The sequence below is a fragment of the Dipteris shenzhenensis genome, chromosome 11, assembly GCF_047967505.1.
Source record: "Dipteris shenzhenensis isolate YYH24624 ecotype China chromosome 11, Dip_SZ_1.0, whole genome shotgun sequence".
NCBI lineage: Eukaryota > Viridiplantae > Streptophyta > Polypodiopsida > Gleicheniales > Dipteridaceae > Dipteris > Dipteris shenzhenensis.
The window spans coordinates 31,238,653-31,255,710 of NC_141606.1; the positions used below are offsets into that span (position 1 = coordinate 31,238,653).

Genomic DNA, 17,058 nt, shown 5'->3' on the forward strand with positions numbered 1-17,058 from the left:
GTATGAGACATGGCAAAACATCGATTGTATTCTGGGATTTATAGATGTTCTGCATGGATCGATAGGAGAACAACAATACCAAGGTCGATGTGCAACAGAGCTAGCTCAATCGGGTATATTTTTTACTGATCATTTTTATCAGTTGCTAGACAAAGCTAACACACATGGTGTATTAATCAAACAAGACCTTCCGGCATGGAATTCAGTCGATTGGCCTCACCCACATTCTAGTGTTATAGAGGCATATAGGGCGAAGCTTTTTACAGAAGTATAGAAAGCTCTGAGGCCCAATATTGCCACTAGGATAGTAAAAATTTCTTTATGCATGCCTCTCACAGTTTTTGTGGACTTGTTTAATACCTTTCTAGTGAAGGTTTCAAAAACAATGTTCACAGTTAAAGCAACAAATTCGACATGCATGCCACAATTTTTGGATAAAGGTTGGGATAAGAAGACATGTAGTTCAGTGTTTTGTGAGGTTGTCCGACCTTCTATGCAACTGAAGTACATGGTTGCATCACAAAATTTTATTTTCTCTTTTTATTACAAGCGCAGTCGAATGCTAGGCACAAAACTAGTCCCAATGGATCAAGATGAAGATTCTTTTGGTGCAAAAAATAAACTTCTTGATATTGATGTTGTTGAGAATGGTGATGTGCTAGTCAATATCTCATTAAGAGAATGTTGCTCCCTAGCTCAATTGCGTAGTGACATTCTGTTTGAGACAGAAGGTTCTATCTCAAACGACTTTTTATTTATCTACAACAACAAAAAGGTACACCATCTGATTTATCCTAGTCTCATTAAGCATTGCTATTAGTTTAATTTACCACTCTGATTCATATTGCTTTTTTGCAGTTGCTCAAAAGAAGAGAGAGCACAATAAAATGCAAAGACATTGAAAATTTAAAAATTGAGATAACACAGACTCCATAAACAAAGGTTTTGTATTCAATCAAGTAAGATTTTGTACAGAACTATTTAGTTAAATATGTAGAACATATTTCTGACATCCATTTTCTATTTATGTACAGCCTTTTGTTGCAAATCTCACTTTTCGGCCAAATCGCGTTTCACTGCAAATCTCACTTTTCGGCCAGAGGCTGCTCTACATTTTTTGGATGATCTTTTTTCTGCTGCTTCATCCTATCTTGTGCAGTATGTTGGTGTTGCTCCATTGTCTCCTCCACTACCCCAGGAGCATCTCTTCGCTGCTGCTCCACCTTCTCCTCAACAACATCAGTAGCAGGTCTTTGCTCCTGTGGCTTCTCCTCCTCAGCACTAGGTGATTGCTCCTGTGGCTTCTGGTCCTCAGCATTAGGTGCTTCATCTGTGGCATCAAGGTGTATGACACCTTCTTGTACTACTTTAGAGCTCTCACCCAACTCCACAGTAGCTGGTACAATAGGTTTGGGGGAGGCATAGCTCAAAAACCTCCAAATTGTATGAGCTCTAAAATTATGTAATTATTTTTTCTTACAAGGTCTGGCTGTTCCTTCTCAAAGTAGCTTGAAAGTAGATATTTTGCATTGATCATCACTCTCCATCCACAGCTACTTGAATCATCTTGTTGTGGTGTCTGTACAGTTGGAAAGATATGTTAGAAACTGTTAGCATCTGCACAAAACAAAATTATTCAATAAGCTCAAAGACATAGCATTTAATAGACATCAGTAGAGGGAACAACTTTTTACCTCTAGACTTATTGGCTCTATTGAATGCTCTATTGAATCCAAAAGAGAGACATTGGGAGGACAGTGATCCAATGCATCTAAAAGCCTTCTAATACAACTGCAATATGTATAATTTAGTTAGTATGATATCAAAATAATGAAGTTTTAAGTTCAAAAAGCACACACAGCACTTACAATTTCAGCTCTCTGTGTGTGTTTTTAAGAGAGTTGAATAGAAAGCATTGCTTCTGCTGGATGTCAATAGAAACAAAACTCCAGTGGTCATTGCATAAGGAAAAAAGCATAAGGAAATCAAAGGCTACAAGAGTTCCCAATCTTAAAGAAGAATCTTAAAAGAAGTAGTCACCCACATACCTGCTATGGTATGGAAGTAGCAAAACATCAATTACTTCAAAATTGCAGTGTTTGAACCAGCTGGAAATACTAATGGGAGTCTCCTTTGCATCTCTTAATTTAGAAGAAATGGCAGGATCAATAATATGGACTGTATGCTGTACACAGAGGGGTGAAGCTAGCTTCTCATCATGCTGCATAGGACCAAAAAATAATTAGGGTAGGTTATAAAGGAGGTACAAGGAGTATTGATTTGCAAAAAATGTAAAATAATAGACACTTACTAGAGCATTGCAAGAATGATAGTATTTGAGCAATACTCATTCTTATGAGCCAATGCTGCTAAGCATTGTTTTGTCAAGTCAAAATCATTCAATGAAACTTCATCCTCAATATGGACAACTACATTAGGGCCCAGCTCCTGCAACCTTCTATGTATCTGCAGCTCCTTCTTTCCAGTCTCCACATCTATAACAGATTTTGTTTCTTTTATTTGCTGCTTCAGTGACTCCTCATAAGCAGCCTTCCCTCTGGTGTTCTTTGAGTGCGTTACCTCAACAACCTTTACCTCATCTACCTTCAACTTCCTTGTAGGTGGAATTAGCAATATGTCTCTCATCTTTATGTCTTGCCATTCCACAGGATGAACAAGCTTGTCATACCTCCATCTCACTCTAGACAAAGTGTTGAAGTCTTTGGCCATCAAAGTCACCCTGTGAGCATGGGCTGCTACCAGCATTGCATCTTCAAAATATTTTTCCAAGTAATCCTCTGCCATTTCCTGTAAGGAAAGAATGGCAGTTCTATTCCACCTGAACCCAAGGTTCCAACTATCACAAATTTCTCTCACCAGTCTTTGAAAAGGTGCCTTGGGTATTGCAAAGCCTATAGCTTTCCGTTGCCTCCTGATCTCCCTTAGCACACCTGCACCATGATTCAATCTTTTGGCCTTTTGCTTGAGCAGGCTCATTGGCTTACCCTTCCTGCCATGTGCAGCTCTTCCCTTTGGAGGCACACTAAATTTCTTGGTACCTGCCCCAGCTGCTGTTGCTGCAAGCCCTGGCCCGTTGCCAACTTTCCTTGCAGTTGACTTGGTTCTTGCCATCACTCTGAAAAACTGCATACAAAGGATTGGAAAGAGATTACAGACATGGAGAACATGTTTTGACAAAAAAAAGGCAATCACAGGGGTGGATGAAGCAATATAGAGAAATTTGCAATAAAATGCGATACGAGGAGTTTGAAATTCCAAACAGGTCCAAATCGCGTTTTCCTGCAAATTCCTGAAATGACATGCTCGTGCATTCCTACAATGATTTCTCTGTCTCTACAACTAAATACAGTATGAATAGAGTTTATGCAAGAAGATTACAGCCATGGATAGCTATGGAAGTCACAAAACCAGAATGACAGGGGTTGATGAAGCAATATTTCAATATTTGCAACAAAACGCGATTTCAGCTGTTTGAAATTCCTAAGGCCTTCTCCTTGCATTTTCCTACAAATTCATGAGGCAGCATGTTGGAATATGCCTTCAGTCATTTGAAGGTGTTTGCATAACCATGCAGGATGGATTGAGTCTATGGAAGGCAAGAAGTGTGCACAGACTGAAGGAAGAACCCATAAGTACAGTTTTACCCTCACATGCAAATATCACACTTGAAGATCTGTATTCCTACAGTGATTTCTCTGTCTTGACTTGAGTCTATGTATTTCCATGCAGGATGGATTGTTTCTATTGTAGGCAAGAAGATTGCAGAGACTAAGGGGAGAACCCATTGTTACTAACCTGAAATCTATCTGTGGATGTGCTGTGCTGCTGATGACCTGTGCTGAGGATGAACCTGTGCTACTAGACAGGATGCTGATGTTGCAGAGTATGGAGGTAGGGAGGCAAGAGAGCAGAGATTGGAGGGCAAGAGATCTGAAACAGGATACCACAAATAAGTGCAAATACAAATAAGGCATCTTCTAAATCCCACACGTGTGGAATGTAGTCGTTTTTCACACGTGTGGATGGGACCCAGATCTCTTGGAGTTTGAAATTTGGCACGTATGAAAGGTACACTTTATGCCTTGGAACTTGTGCCATTCATGATTTCATAATCAATTCCACAACCACTCTTTCCTCCCCTGCCTCCCAATCTTTCATCCCTGCCACGACCCTCGCATCTTCCATTTCCTTCTCTTTGATCCTTTCCTACCCAGCACACTCCATCTAGACTGCAACCTGCCTGAAGACTACTACCACTGCCAGATCTCCAGGTTACCTGGAGTGCAGAGTTCAAGCTAGTGAAAGAGCAGGAGATTTACCAGTGCAACTCCAACACCATGGAAAAGGAAAAAAAAGGTCAGAATTCTAGATTGGTTTCAATGTTTTTTAACATATATTTCTTCCATCCATTGGATTTTTTATGTCCAAATGTCTTCACTCAGCTCCACCCTTCTAGTTACATTTTCAATTTATACTGTCCAAGAATGTGGTAAATCACCCAGGAATTTGATTGGAGATGGATAGGAATAGAAACTAGAAATTTGCAACAAAATGCGAGGAGAGTGGTTTATAAATCTCTAAATAGCCCATATCGCATTTTGCTGCAAATTCCTGTTGTTGACACATTCCTCATGAAAAGTTTCACTCAGCTCCAGCATTTCTCTTGCATATGAGATCATAGTGTCCAGGAATCATTGAGATGAACCTAGTGTTTGATTTGACATGCACATGGACAGAACTGGAGAATTTGCAACAAAATGCGAGGAGAGTGGTTTATAAATCTCTAAATAGCCCATATCGCATTTTGCTACAAATTCCAGTTGTTGACACATTCCTCATGAAAAGTTTCACTCAGCTCCAACATTTCTCTTGCATATGAGATCATAGTGTCTAGGAATCACTGAGATGAACCTAGTGTTTGATTTGACATGCACATGAACCGTATTAGGAAAAAAGGGAGCTCATTTTGGGGCCCTGTAAGAAATTCACTATTTTCTCTTTTCTCTCTCTACAAAAGCAAGAAAATATGGATACTTGCGTGAGAAATGTTAGTGTGAAAAGGAATAAATATATTCTTTCACATGCTTTATATTCAATGTTCATATAAGAGCAACACTTTTTTGTGCAGAATTTGGTGATTTTGACACCGCAGACGCGTCCGGAACGGCCTAAAACCCCAAAAACGGCACTGGAAATGCTAGAATCGGACATCCGGAGGCTCGGAAACGGCCAAAAAAGGCCGAAAAGTGAGATTTGTAGCAAAACGTGATTTGGTGCCAAATCGCATTTTGCTACAAATCTCAAAAGGTGCCAAATCGCATTTTGCTACAAATCTCTTTTAAAAGGTGCCAAATCGCGTTTTGCTACAAATCTCACTTTTCGGCCTTTTTTGGCCGTTTCCAGGCCTCCGGATGTCCAATCTCAAAAGGTGCCAAATCACGTTTTGCTACAAATCTCACTTTTCGACCTTTTTTGGCCGTTACCGAGACTCCGGATGTCCGATTCTAGCGTTTCCAGTATCGTTTTTGGGGTTTTGGGCCATTTCGGACGCGTCTGCAGTGTCAGAATCACCAAATTCTGCACAGAAAATAAATTTTTGAAAGATTCAAATTAGATCACCTCATTAATGTGACATGCTTCTACGAACATATAGTACTATTTCTTTTTCTTATTTTCATCTTCTTTTGTTGAATTTTCAATGTTACGTTGGCCCACTCCTGATTGGTTGAGAGCCTATTTTGTCTCTCTTCTAAAAGGCCCCAAAATGAGCTCCCTTTTTTTCTAATCTGAGAACTGGAGAATTTGCAACAAAATGCGAGGAGAGTGCTTTATAGTTTCCAAATGGTCTCCCATCGCGTTTTGTTGCAAATTCCTGTGTCTGATTTGGTTCTCACTTCTACCTTATTAATTTGCTATCTTTAGCCCTGTGGAATTCTTCCTCGATGATGAGAAATGTTTTTGCTTTAGAACAGCTGGCTCCTAGGCTCCACCTTTCAAGAGAAAGCTGGACTTTTCTACTGCTATTATTAGACCACAGCAAACACCAGGTGAGTCATGAGATGTCATGAAGGAATTATCTGGTGATATCCAATGCATTCACTGATTGCATATGTCAGCATATAGAATTCATAGTATATAAGTTTTTGAACAGGCAAAAAGAAGAGACTGGAGCAGAGTGCTGATTCTTCCATCAAAAAACAAATGGAACCAGAAGAGGACAAGTCTCCAGATTTGCTCCTATTTGAGTTTCTTCACAAATGCAAGGCTCAGAGTAACTTCCATATATACCACAGTATTTTCAACATGGAGTTCACAATGAGCTCTGTACTGGAGCATCACAAAGATTTTCTTTCAGACTATTGGGATACCTTCAAAGAACTGACAGAGGCAAGAAGAATTGTGAAAGGAGAAAAGGTTTTTGTGCATATAAATCATATTGTCTCCTATGGCAGGCTGAGGTACCATGTGAACAAAAGATTTGACAGCCTGCCTGATCAATATAAATTCAACTGTACTTTGCACACCAGAAAGTGCAGAGTGCTTGAGAAAACCATGGCATTTCTTATGTACATTGTCTTCAGTCAGGAGTCTTTGGATGAACAAGGGCAGGAGATTGAAGAAGAAGACACATCTGAAGCAGAGGAAAAGGAGGATGTTTCTTTGGTCACAGAAATGGCAGAACAAGAAGAAGATATCAACCACTACTACACACGGATCCTATTGCGACGTTTACGTACCGACGTTTAGCGCGCATGGGGCACTAATCGTCGGTATGAAAAGCGCGTCCCGTAAAGCGTCGCTATATAGCGACGTTAAGCAAAAGTCGCTATATAGCGACGGTTATAAAAGTCGCTATATAGCGACTTTTAAGAGTCGCTATATAGCGACACTAAGATACTATGTTATAGCGACGTTTTTCAGAGATGTTTTTTACTCATATAGGCCTTAAAAGTTAGTTTTTTCCAATGACAAAATTTTTTAAATTTTCATACATGTTTGATTTCATAGAGAATAAAAATACGAGAGCATGTACATGTTTGATCCTTTAAAAGAATAAAAGTACAAGAGCATGTACATCAAGTTCGAAGCTCATATATTCATGTCTACGTTTGAGACTTGGCTTCATTCTGAACCAAGTCTAGTGTGCCAAACAAGTCTATCTCCAACTCTATATTGAGTTGATCTCCTATATCATCATCGTACGTTCACCATAGACTTGATCATCTTCTTCAATAAAGTCGGGTGATTCTTGATGATTGTCATCTTCTTCCTCAATATCGTGATCTCCATCTTCCTCCCATATGATGTCATTATGCACATCTTCGTCTTGGCTCACATTGTGATCTTCATCTTCTTCTCTAAATCCATCTGGATCAATTGGATCCGGCATTGGTAGTGGCATCTCCATATCCACATTGGTAGTGTGAAGGTATATGCACACCACCCTCCTCATCCTGTCTCAAGATTTCGTGTCATGTACGCATGCAATATTAATCATGAACTCAAATAGCAATGACTTTTTGATGATCCATCACCATGTGCACCACCAACGGTGGGTTATGGTTTGGGCTCCTCCCCATACATCCTCAAGTGGCGCATGACAATATGGCATTGATGTCATACTTCTCGCTTGCAATGAGTGCAATGATAATACAATCTCTCCGTAAGCCACTCTGCACTCCCGAGCATTGGCACATCATTTGACAAGCTTTCACTCATTCCTTCCATCTGCACACCTCTAAAGTCATAACACAAAATGCAAGGAAATCCTTTAAGATCCAAAAATTAGCCACCCATGAGTTCCTTCCCTCTCTTCTTAGATCAAGTGCCTTGAATTGACACTTTTAAGGTATAAGTGTCGCTATATAGTGACACTTAGGGTTAAAGGTCGCTATATAGCCACTTTTAGGGTTAAAGGTCGCTATATAGCCACTTTTAGGGTTAAAGGTCGCTATATAGCCACTTTTAGGGTTAAACGTCGCTATATAGCGACTTTTAGGGTTTGAGTTTTTTAAGTTAAAGGTCGCTATATAGCGACGGAAAAGAGTCGCTATATAGCGATGGAAAAGCGTCACTATATAGCGACGCTGTGGATTTAAACCGAAACCCGTCGCGATGCGCGGCGCTTTCTTTTGCACTCTCTAATTTCTATCGTAAGCAAAGCAATCTCTCCTCCCACCTATTTCCGACGACCTCCCACTCTATTCTCCACTCCTCACCACTACTCACCCCTCTCCTAGCTTTTGTGCTCCCCCTCCTCCCTTCTCCCTCTTTGGTTTCTTGAAAGGAAGTTTTTGAAGAGGTGAGTCTCTTTGAACAATGTAGGTAGGTTTTTTGTGAGATTTCATTTTGTGAGTGCTTCTCCTTGTATTGCTAAAGCTCTTTACTAGTTTTCATGCTTGATTTCAAAGGATTTCAAAGGCCAGTCCACAAAACACTGAGCGGGATGTACTATTCCAAGTAAGTGCTTCCTCTTTTTTCCATTTGTTATTTTTTTAATATGCATTGGCTTGCAGCTAGTGCCTTAAGTGCTAGCTGTAGTGATGGGCGTAGGAACCTTCTCTTCCCCTCTCTTCCCTCTTCTCTCCTCTTCTTTCCCTCCTCTCCTTCTCCTTCTCCTTCAATCTTTCAATCTCTTTCCCCCTCTTTTTTCCTCTTTCGTTTCCCTCTTCTTCTCCTCTTTCCCCCCCTCTTTTCCCTCTTTCATGCTCATGCTCTTATGCTCATGCATAAGCATAAGCATAAGCATGAGCATAAAAGAAGGAGGCATATGTCTCTTTTTCCCTCTTTCCTTTTCCTCTTCTTCTCTCTTTCTTTCCCTCTTTCCCCTTTTCCAATCTCTCTTTTCTTTCCCTCTTCTTCTCTCTTCTCCTCTTTCCCCTCCTCTTTTCCCTCTTTCATGCTCATGCTCTTATGCTCATGCATGAGCATAAGAGCATGAGCATGAAAGAGGGAAAAGAGGAGGGGAAAGAGGAGAAGAGAGAAGCTTATGCATAAGACTCCTCTTATGCATGAGCATAAGAGAAGGAGACATGTGCTCATGCTTATGCTTATGCATGAGCATAAGAGAAGGAGACATATGCTCATGCATAAGCATGAGCATATGTCTCTTTTTCCCTCTTTCCTTTCCCTCTTCTTCTCTCTTCCTTTCCCTCTTTCCCCTTTTCCAATCTCTCTTTCCTTTCCCTCTTCTTCTCTCTTCTCCTCTTTCCCCCCCTCTTTCATGCTCATGCTCTTATGCTCATGCATAAGCATAAGCATAAGAAAAGGAGACATATGCTCATGCTTATGCTTATGCATGAGCATAAGAGAAGGAGACATATGCTCATGCATAAGCATGAGAATATGTCTCTTTTTCCCTCTTTACTTTCCCTCTTCTTCTCTCTTCCTCTCTTTTTCCCCCTCTTTTCCCTCTTTCATGCTCATTCTCTTATGCTCATGCATACACATAAGCATGAGCATAATGCTTATGCTAATGCATAAGCATAAGAGAAGGAGACATATGCTCATGCTTATGCTTATGCATGAGCATAAGAGAAGGAGACATATGCTCATGCATGAGCATATGTCTCTTTTTCCCTCTTTACTTTCCCTCTTCTTCTCTCTTTCTTTCCCTCTTTCCCCCTTTCCAATCCCTCTTTCCGTTCCCTCTTCTTCTCTCTTCTCCTCTTTTCCACCCTCTTTTCCCTCTTTCATGCTCATGTTCTTATTCTCATACATAAGCATAAGCATGAGCATATGTCTCATTCTCTTATGCTTATGCTTATGCTTATGCATAAGACTCCTCTTATGCATATGCATAAGCATAAGCATAAGAGAAGGAGACATATGCTCATGCTTATGCTTATGCATGAGCATAAGAGAAGTAGACATATGCTCATGCATAAGCATGAGCATATGTCTCTTTTTCCCTCTTTACTTTCCCTCTTCTTCTGTCTTTCTTTCCCTCTTTCCCCCTTTCCAATCTCTCTTTCCATTCCCTCTTCTTCTCTTCTCTTATGCATAAGCATAAGCATAAGAGAAGGAGACATATGCTCATGCTTATGCTTATGCATGAGCATAAGAGAAGGAGACATATGCTCATGCATAACCATGAGCATATGTCTCTTTTTCCCTCTTTACTTTTTGTAATAACAAAATTTCTTTTGTAATTTAAAAAAAAAAGCATTAGTGGGGCAAAACAGGGCTTGCTATGGCCCTGTTAGGCGCCACTAATGCTTTTTTTAAACTTCTGTTAATCGTCGCTATATAGCGACGTTTACTAGTGTCGCTATATAGCGACGATTAGTAGTGTCGCTATATAGCGATGTTTAAGAACGTCGCTATATAGCGACAGTTCTTTTCCGACGCTTTTAGCGACTTTTATAGCGACGTTTGTGCCCGTGAAAAAAAAAAATTTAATGTAAAAAGTGTCGGTATTTTCATCGAAAAAGGGCCTATGCCTTGTAGTGAACCTTCAGGATGAGGGGCTGCAAGTGGCTGCTCTTGACCTTGTTCAACTGAGGACAAAAACTCTGAGGGGAGTAGAGCCAATTGAAGATTTTGATGTTTAGAGCAGCAACTATGCAGTGCCCATGCTTCCAGGTGTCTTGATTGGTGGAAAAGATTATGTTTTCATCCATGATATAGAGTGTATGTTCAATTTGAGGGAGGACTATGCCATTTCCCTTATTGCCCAGGCTTCAAGGCTTGACAAGGAGGTTGGCATAGAGGATGACCATTCACTACTGGCTTTGGAAACAATTTTTGATCCTGTAGAGGCCCTTACTAAAAAGTTCCAAGAGCCAGATGAAGCTGCCTTCCAGCTCACAAAGGAAGCTATGAATCTCTCAGCACTATATACAGAAAAGCCTAAAGAAGAGGCTGGACAAGAGGGGAGAGGGATAAATCTTTGGAAAGATGAATTGCTTGTTGCTTATGAAAATGAGAAGGTACTTCAAATCAAATACTTTGACTTCTGCTTAACTTTGTTTTTGTAGGTTATGTATTGTCTCACTCCAATCTTTTGATATGTGGCAGCTACAAATTGAGGATGACACATTCCTCCAGAGATCAAGTGGAAGCAGGCCGGTTGGGTTTTGCAAAATGTTAGGCCTAGCTCATTATATTCATGATCTAGGCAGTGCCAAGATCTTGATTTACCATAGGCAGTTAAGCAACAATGGAGAAGCCATTGTTTACTTCTTAAAATGTTTGTCCAGGGCTTTAGGTGGACATGTTCTTTCATGGCAAAAGGAAAAGATCATTTTGATAGAGAGGTTGTCTGCCATAGATATATTTGGAGATTATGTGAATAAGCAGGCCTCTAGGGCCACTTACTTTTTGTCTTACACTTCTTATGCATTAGCATGTGGTGTTAAGGAGCCCAAATGTCTGGAGGGCTATGGAAAACACCAGCTCATAAGGTTTCGAGAGCCACCCATGATTGCATCATGCCACACAGTCCAAGAAGAGGAACAGGTGGAGACAGCTAAAGAAAAGGATACCCCTCCCAGACAAGCAACAAAGGCAAGCATTGATAAACAGACAGTCGACATTAAGCCAATAAAGAAGAAAAAGACTCCAATCAAGATCAAAAAGAGAGTTCCGATCGGTAGGCCATGGGAGAAATAGGATTTAGTCATCAAATATAGCACAAACATTATATTAAATTTGAACTGATTTGTACAAAGTCTTTGATATCTGGTATGATCTTGTATAAATGAACAATAATTTGAAGATGAAATGATTTTTACATTTACATAGAGTGGTGTCGTTAAATATTAAACAAACAATATATTGAAATTGTGAACAAATTGTATTAAGTTTAGATCATATGTTTCACAAAAGAAATACTTTTCATGCATAACACCAAGAGTCACTTGTTCCACAAAAAAAATTTCTATTGAATGAGTTTGAAAACATGTGGACATAACACCAATAAGTTACAAATGAGTCCTATTCATGTTTACTTGTCCATTTATGGTTTCTAAATATCTTCGATTCCCTCCATTGTCTATGTCTCTCTGCTGCAATTGAATTGTCTAGAGCTTGTCTTCGTCTTTGCTTTTGGGCTAGAAGAAAAGCAAGCTTGATTTTGGAGCTAGCAACTTTTCTTTTAGCATGCAGCCTCTGTAGTATGCCTCGGTAAAACCATTGGAAGACTTCCTTCAGACTATTTGCCTTGTGACTCCCTCCATAGTGTTGTGTATGTCTGAAAAATGTATTACGTGCCATGTAGTGAGACTTCTCCATGCCTTGGGTGGACCAAATTGCTGGGCATCCATACTTTTTGACTTTATTAATTTGTTAGGCTCTTCTTTTCTTTCTTTTTTTGAAGTCGCTTGATTGAGCTTCATCCGCACATGTGGCTTATATTTCTGAGACTTCTTACATTGGGAATTGTGGAGTAACTTTTCCACTGGTAAGGTGTTTCCAAGCTCAGGGGGGTCACTATGTATAAACCCTCTATACCACGTGCGTTCAAGGCCTATTTCTAAAATCCCTTATCTGTAAATTTTTCATTAATAAAATGTACCCCTTTTCTATAAAAATCTGTAAATTTTTCCCAAAACTATTTTAAATAGTCCCTTATGTATATTTATCTCTGTAAATTTTAGAAATAAAAAATATCCTTCTGTTGAACTCACGTGATAGGGTTACATATGATGAGTGACCCCCCCGAGTTTCCAAGTAAGGGCTCATGTGCTGCACATACTCCTTCCGGTCCCTCAGGGGACCATTGAAGAGGGGGTGGTTTTGATTTTGAGGGAGATGACTTTGCAAGATACAATTCAACAATCCTTGTTTAGACTCATTCGAATTCCTTCAGCTTTCTTGTGGGATCTACTGTTGTTATTCAACTGCGGAGGTTCAACTTTTGGGAACTCGATTGCCATTAGGGCATGCAGAATGGCTAAGTCATTATCAAAGATTTAATCTTCAATTTCAGCATTCACAGCCTCTGTTTCAAGGTCCCAAGGAAAATCTGAGTCATCATTAGTATTGGTACCTTCTTCAAGTTCATTATCCCACTCGAGGTCAGCCATAAAGAATGGCATTCCTAGATCGATTGGTTCTTCATGTTGGAGTGGAGGATCTATCTGTAGCCCATTAGCATCTATGTGTGAGAAGATGGGGTCTAATGAATGGTAGTTGTCAATAATTGCCAATGTTTGTATCCAGTTATTGACATTGCTTTGTGAGTCACCTGCTATGGCATGCTGTTGCAAGGGAGCTGATTTTCTTGAGATTGTCATGGAAGATATGTCATCCAATGCTCTAGGCACAATTGGTTTAATAGCTCCTGTCCCCACATTCACCGTGACTGCAGTGTCTCGATTCTGGATTGTCAGTCTATCAGTTCCCCAGTCATGGAGGACTGATGCTTCCCGTAACCAAGGACATCCCAGTAAGATTTGATAGGATTTTTTGGGGAGATCCAAGATTATGAATTGAAGGGAAAAGTGGACTCCTACGATCTTTGTGGACACACCATTCACTATTCCCAAGGGCCTAGCCTGTGAATCATCGGCAAGGCGTATGTTGAAATTAGCCTTTTGCATTGGTGGGAGACCCCATTCTTCGTAGAGCTCCTTTGATAGGACATTGACACCTGCTCCACCATCCACTATGGCTTGGACTTCATTATATGCCTTGTGGAGCAAAGGCACAGTAATGTTGCATATGTCATCTCTCTCACCCATCCGCACAGGGATATCTTCAATGTCATTCATAGGTGGAGGGGGATTTGCGAGTTCAATCCATCCTTTGAAACTCTCCCAGAGATTGGGACAGTTCTGTAGGAGGATTCAGATGGGAATTGACACAGGGCAACTCAAGATGCTAGAGAGTGCAGCTCCTTCAAGTTGACATGGCGGTACATTCTATTGTGGAGTCTGTTGTTGGAACAAAGGCTTGAGTATAGTATCAATAGTTTGTGGGGCCAAGTCATGGATTGGGCCTTGAGCTTGTTTCTCAGCCTAAAATTGAGTTTGTTCATTTTGGACCGATTGTTGAAGTACCTAAAAATGAGCCTTCTCCACCTCTACATTCGAGTATGGAGCTTCTTTTATTTGAGGCTCGGGAGTTGATGTGGACGAGCTTGGCTGCTCATTACTTGGCGGAGGTGGAGGCACTTGTGCTTTCTTTTTTAGAAGTCACTTTGGTTAGATTGGAATGTTACTAGGGTCCTTGGTGGCCTCTTTCTATTGGCGTGTAATTACATTGATAGGTTGTGACTTTACACTTGCCGGACCCAGACTTTGATGGTCCACCCCAATGATCCTGATGGGGATGTTAGGCTTAACCTCTGTTTGTTCTGGGATCTTATTTTTCATGGGACAATCCATACAGGCATGTCCTATGCCACAATCTTTGCAAAGGGGTTGGAAAGTAGCTGGGCTACCACGATGAAGACACTCTGCGATCTGGTGATTTTCTCCACAACCGTAGCACTTAATTGGTTCTCAAAATGTATTGGGTCATACTTAATTTGCATAAAGTGTTATTATACCCTCTGCGCCTTCTACATAGTACACTGGGTACTCTGCTTCATATTCAAATAACGAGTCTACTTCCTCGGCTTGTAATTGATGTATTGGAACTGCCTGAGGAGCTGGATTTGGTGCTCTTGGATATGGACATGGATTCGGATTCCTGAGTAGTTGTGGGACTTGTGTCTGAATGGGAATAGGATTTAGCCTTGGAGCTAGTGGCGCTTGTGCAAGTGCCAGTTGTCTGTATACTGGCATGGGTGCCACTTGGTATTGTGGAGGTCAAGGCGGATTGTTGCACATGTTGAAGATGCAACTGTTCTCATCATGGCTGCCGATGACGTAGATATGGCACCACAACCGTGGTGGTGGATTTGCTTATGCAGTGATCTTGGCTCTGAGGACTAAGCACTCATTTGCTATATGATTTGCCATGCAGTGTGGACACCAGACATTTTCTCGCCGTGGATATGTTTGAGTTGGCAGTTGAGACAAGTGGAGTTTTTGATCCATGGCCTGCATCATGTCTTCTTTCAGCTTCATGGTCATGGCCTTTAGGCGAGCTTCATTGGATGTTTCGGCAGTGTCCTTTGATTTACCCTTTTTCGAGTGCTTATCTTGTGTATTTGATCTGCTGTCATCATTGCTAGTGTCTGAGTCTATCATGCCATCCTCGATGTCAATGGCTGCCGCATGAGTAGCACTGAATGTTTCATAGCTACTTATCTTTTTCATATCCTTTTGGATTTTCTTTCTTAGACCTGCTATGAACCATGCCATGAGGTACTTTGCATCTAGGTGTGGGTCACATTTGGTAATCAATCTCTTCATCTTTCCTAGCTATGTGCATACATCTTCTCTCTGGTCTTGTTCGATCTTGCAGAGAGAGAGAGAGAGAGAGCGGGGGGGGGGGAGGGGGAGAGAGGAGAGAGAAAAGAGAGAGAGGGTGATGGTAAAGAGAGGGGGGTAAGGGGGAGAGAGATAGAGAGAGAAAGGGGGAGGGAAAGAGAGATAGAGAGAAAGGGGGAGGGAAAGTGGGAGGGGAGGGGGAGATGGAGATGGAGGGGGGAGGGGGTGGGGGTGGTGGAAATGGAGGGGGAGGGGGAAAGGGGGAGCAGGAGATGGAGAAGGAGGGAGAGGGGGTGGTGGAGATGGAGGGGGAGGGGGAAAGGGGGAGGGGGAGATGGAGGGGGAGGAGGGAGGGGGTGGTGAAGATGGAGGGGGGAGGGGGAGGGGGTGGTGGAGATGAAGGGGGGAGGGAAAGAGAGACAGAGAGAAAGGGGGAGGGAAAGTGGGAGGGGGAGGGGGGATGGAGATGGAGGGGGGAGGGGGTGGGGGTGGTGGAAATGGAGGGGGGAGGGGGGAGGGGGAGGTGGAGGTGGAGATGGAGGGGGGAGGGGGAGGTAGAGGTGGAGATGGAGGGGGAAGGGGGAGGGGGTGGTGGAGATGAAGGGGGAGGGGGGAGGGGGTGGTGGAGATGGAGGGGGGAGGGGGAGGGGGTGGTGGAAATGGAGGGGGAGGGGGGAAAGGGGAGGTGGAGATGGAGGGGGAGGGGGGAGGGGGAGGTGGAGATGGAGGGGGGAGGGGGAGAGGGAGGTGGAGATGGAGGGGGGAGGGGGAGGGGGTGGTGGAAATGGAGGGGGAGGTGGAGATGGAGGGGAGTGGTGGAAAGGGGAGGGGGAAAAAAAGAGAGAGCAAATAAAAAACTTAACGGAAGAAAATTGAAAGGGAGGGAGAGGTGGTCACCTAAACGCTCTCCAAGTCTTTCTCGATGTAATGGGATTGTTGTGGAACAATGGAAGGTGGGTGGATGGCTGGGTTATCGCTACGAGATGGGCTTAAAGACACAATGTGAGGATGGGAGTAAGGTGGTGGTTGATGGAGAGGGAGGAGTGTCTTGCATAGGGCTTGGAATGAAGAAGAGAATGGAGGCAAAAAGTGAAAGATGAAGAATGGGGGGGTGGAGTTGGTTTTTATAGGATTTGAGTTTAGGTTTAGGGTTCAAGTTTAGGGTTTAACCCTAAACTCTTCCCGAGCCATAACTCTTTATGGATAGCTTGGCCTGCTTTTCTTTAAAAAGGTAAAATGATCAAAATTGCAAGCTCTACTCATTCGTCCACTACCTAGCCTGATTCTTTATTATGTGGCTTCTATTTAAGAAATAAATAAAATTTCTTAAGGTAGTATCCCAAGGTTGATGCTTGGGGTAGATATGGTTGGCTAGAAATGGGAAAAAATTTTCACTCTCCTTGCCCTTGAGTGTTATGTTCATGAAAGTTCAAAGTAGTTTGTTTTTTACACATACCTACGTATGTTTACTCACTACTTGAGATGCTACTCTCCCCGACAGGAGTGCTAAATGTTGGCTCTTTCTTACTGCTTTCGTAGGAAGAGCTGGGTATTCTATGTTTCCAGGGTTCTGAGGCTTTTTGTCACCTACAGATATATTGGGATTGTCGGCTGTAGTATATGTGTAGCTTAGGACCTGGAGTCATGTTCCGAGGAGAGACGTAGGCTTAAGTGTGGTAAGCAAACAAAGTGCATGCATGTGTAAAAGGAACGT

The 17,058-nt window shown here is 41.9% G+C and overlaps 1 pseudogene; it reads right to left on the reverse strand.

Moving 5' to 3' along the window:
• Positions 1 to 1,085: 1,085 nt before the first annotated feature.
• LOC147896900 (uncharacterized) lies at positions 1,086 to 1,978 on the reverse strand (annotated as a pseudogene).
• Positions 1,979 to 17,058: the final 15,080 nt, after the last annotated feature.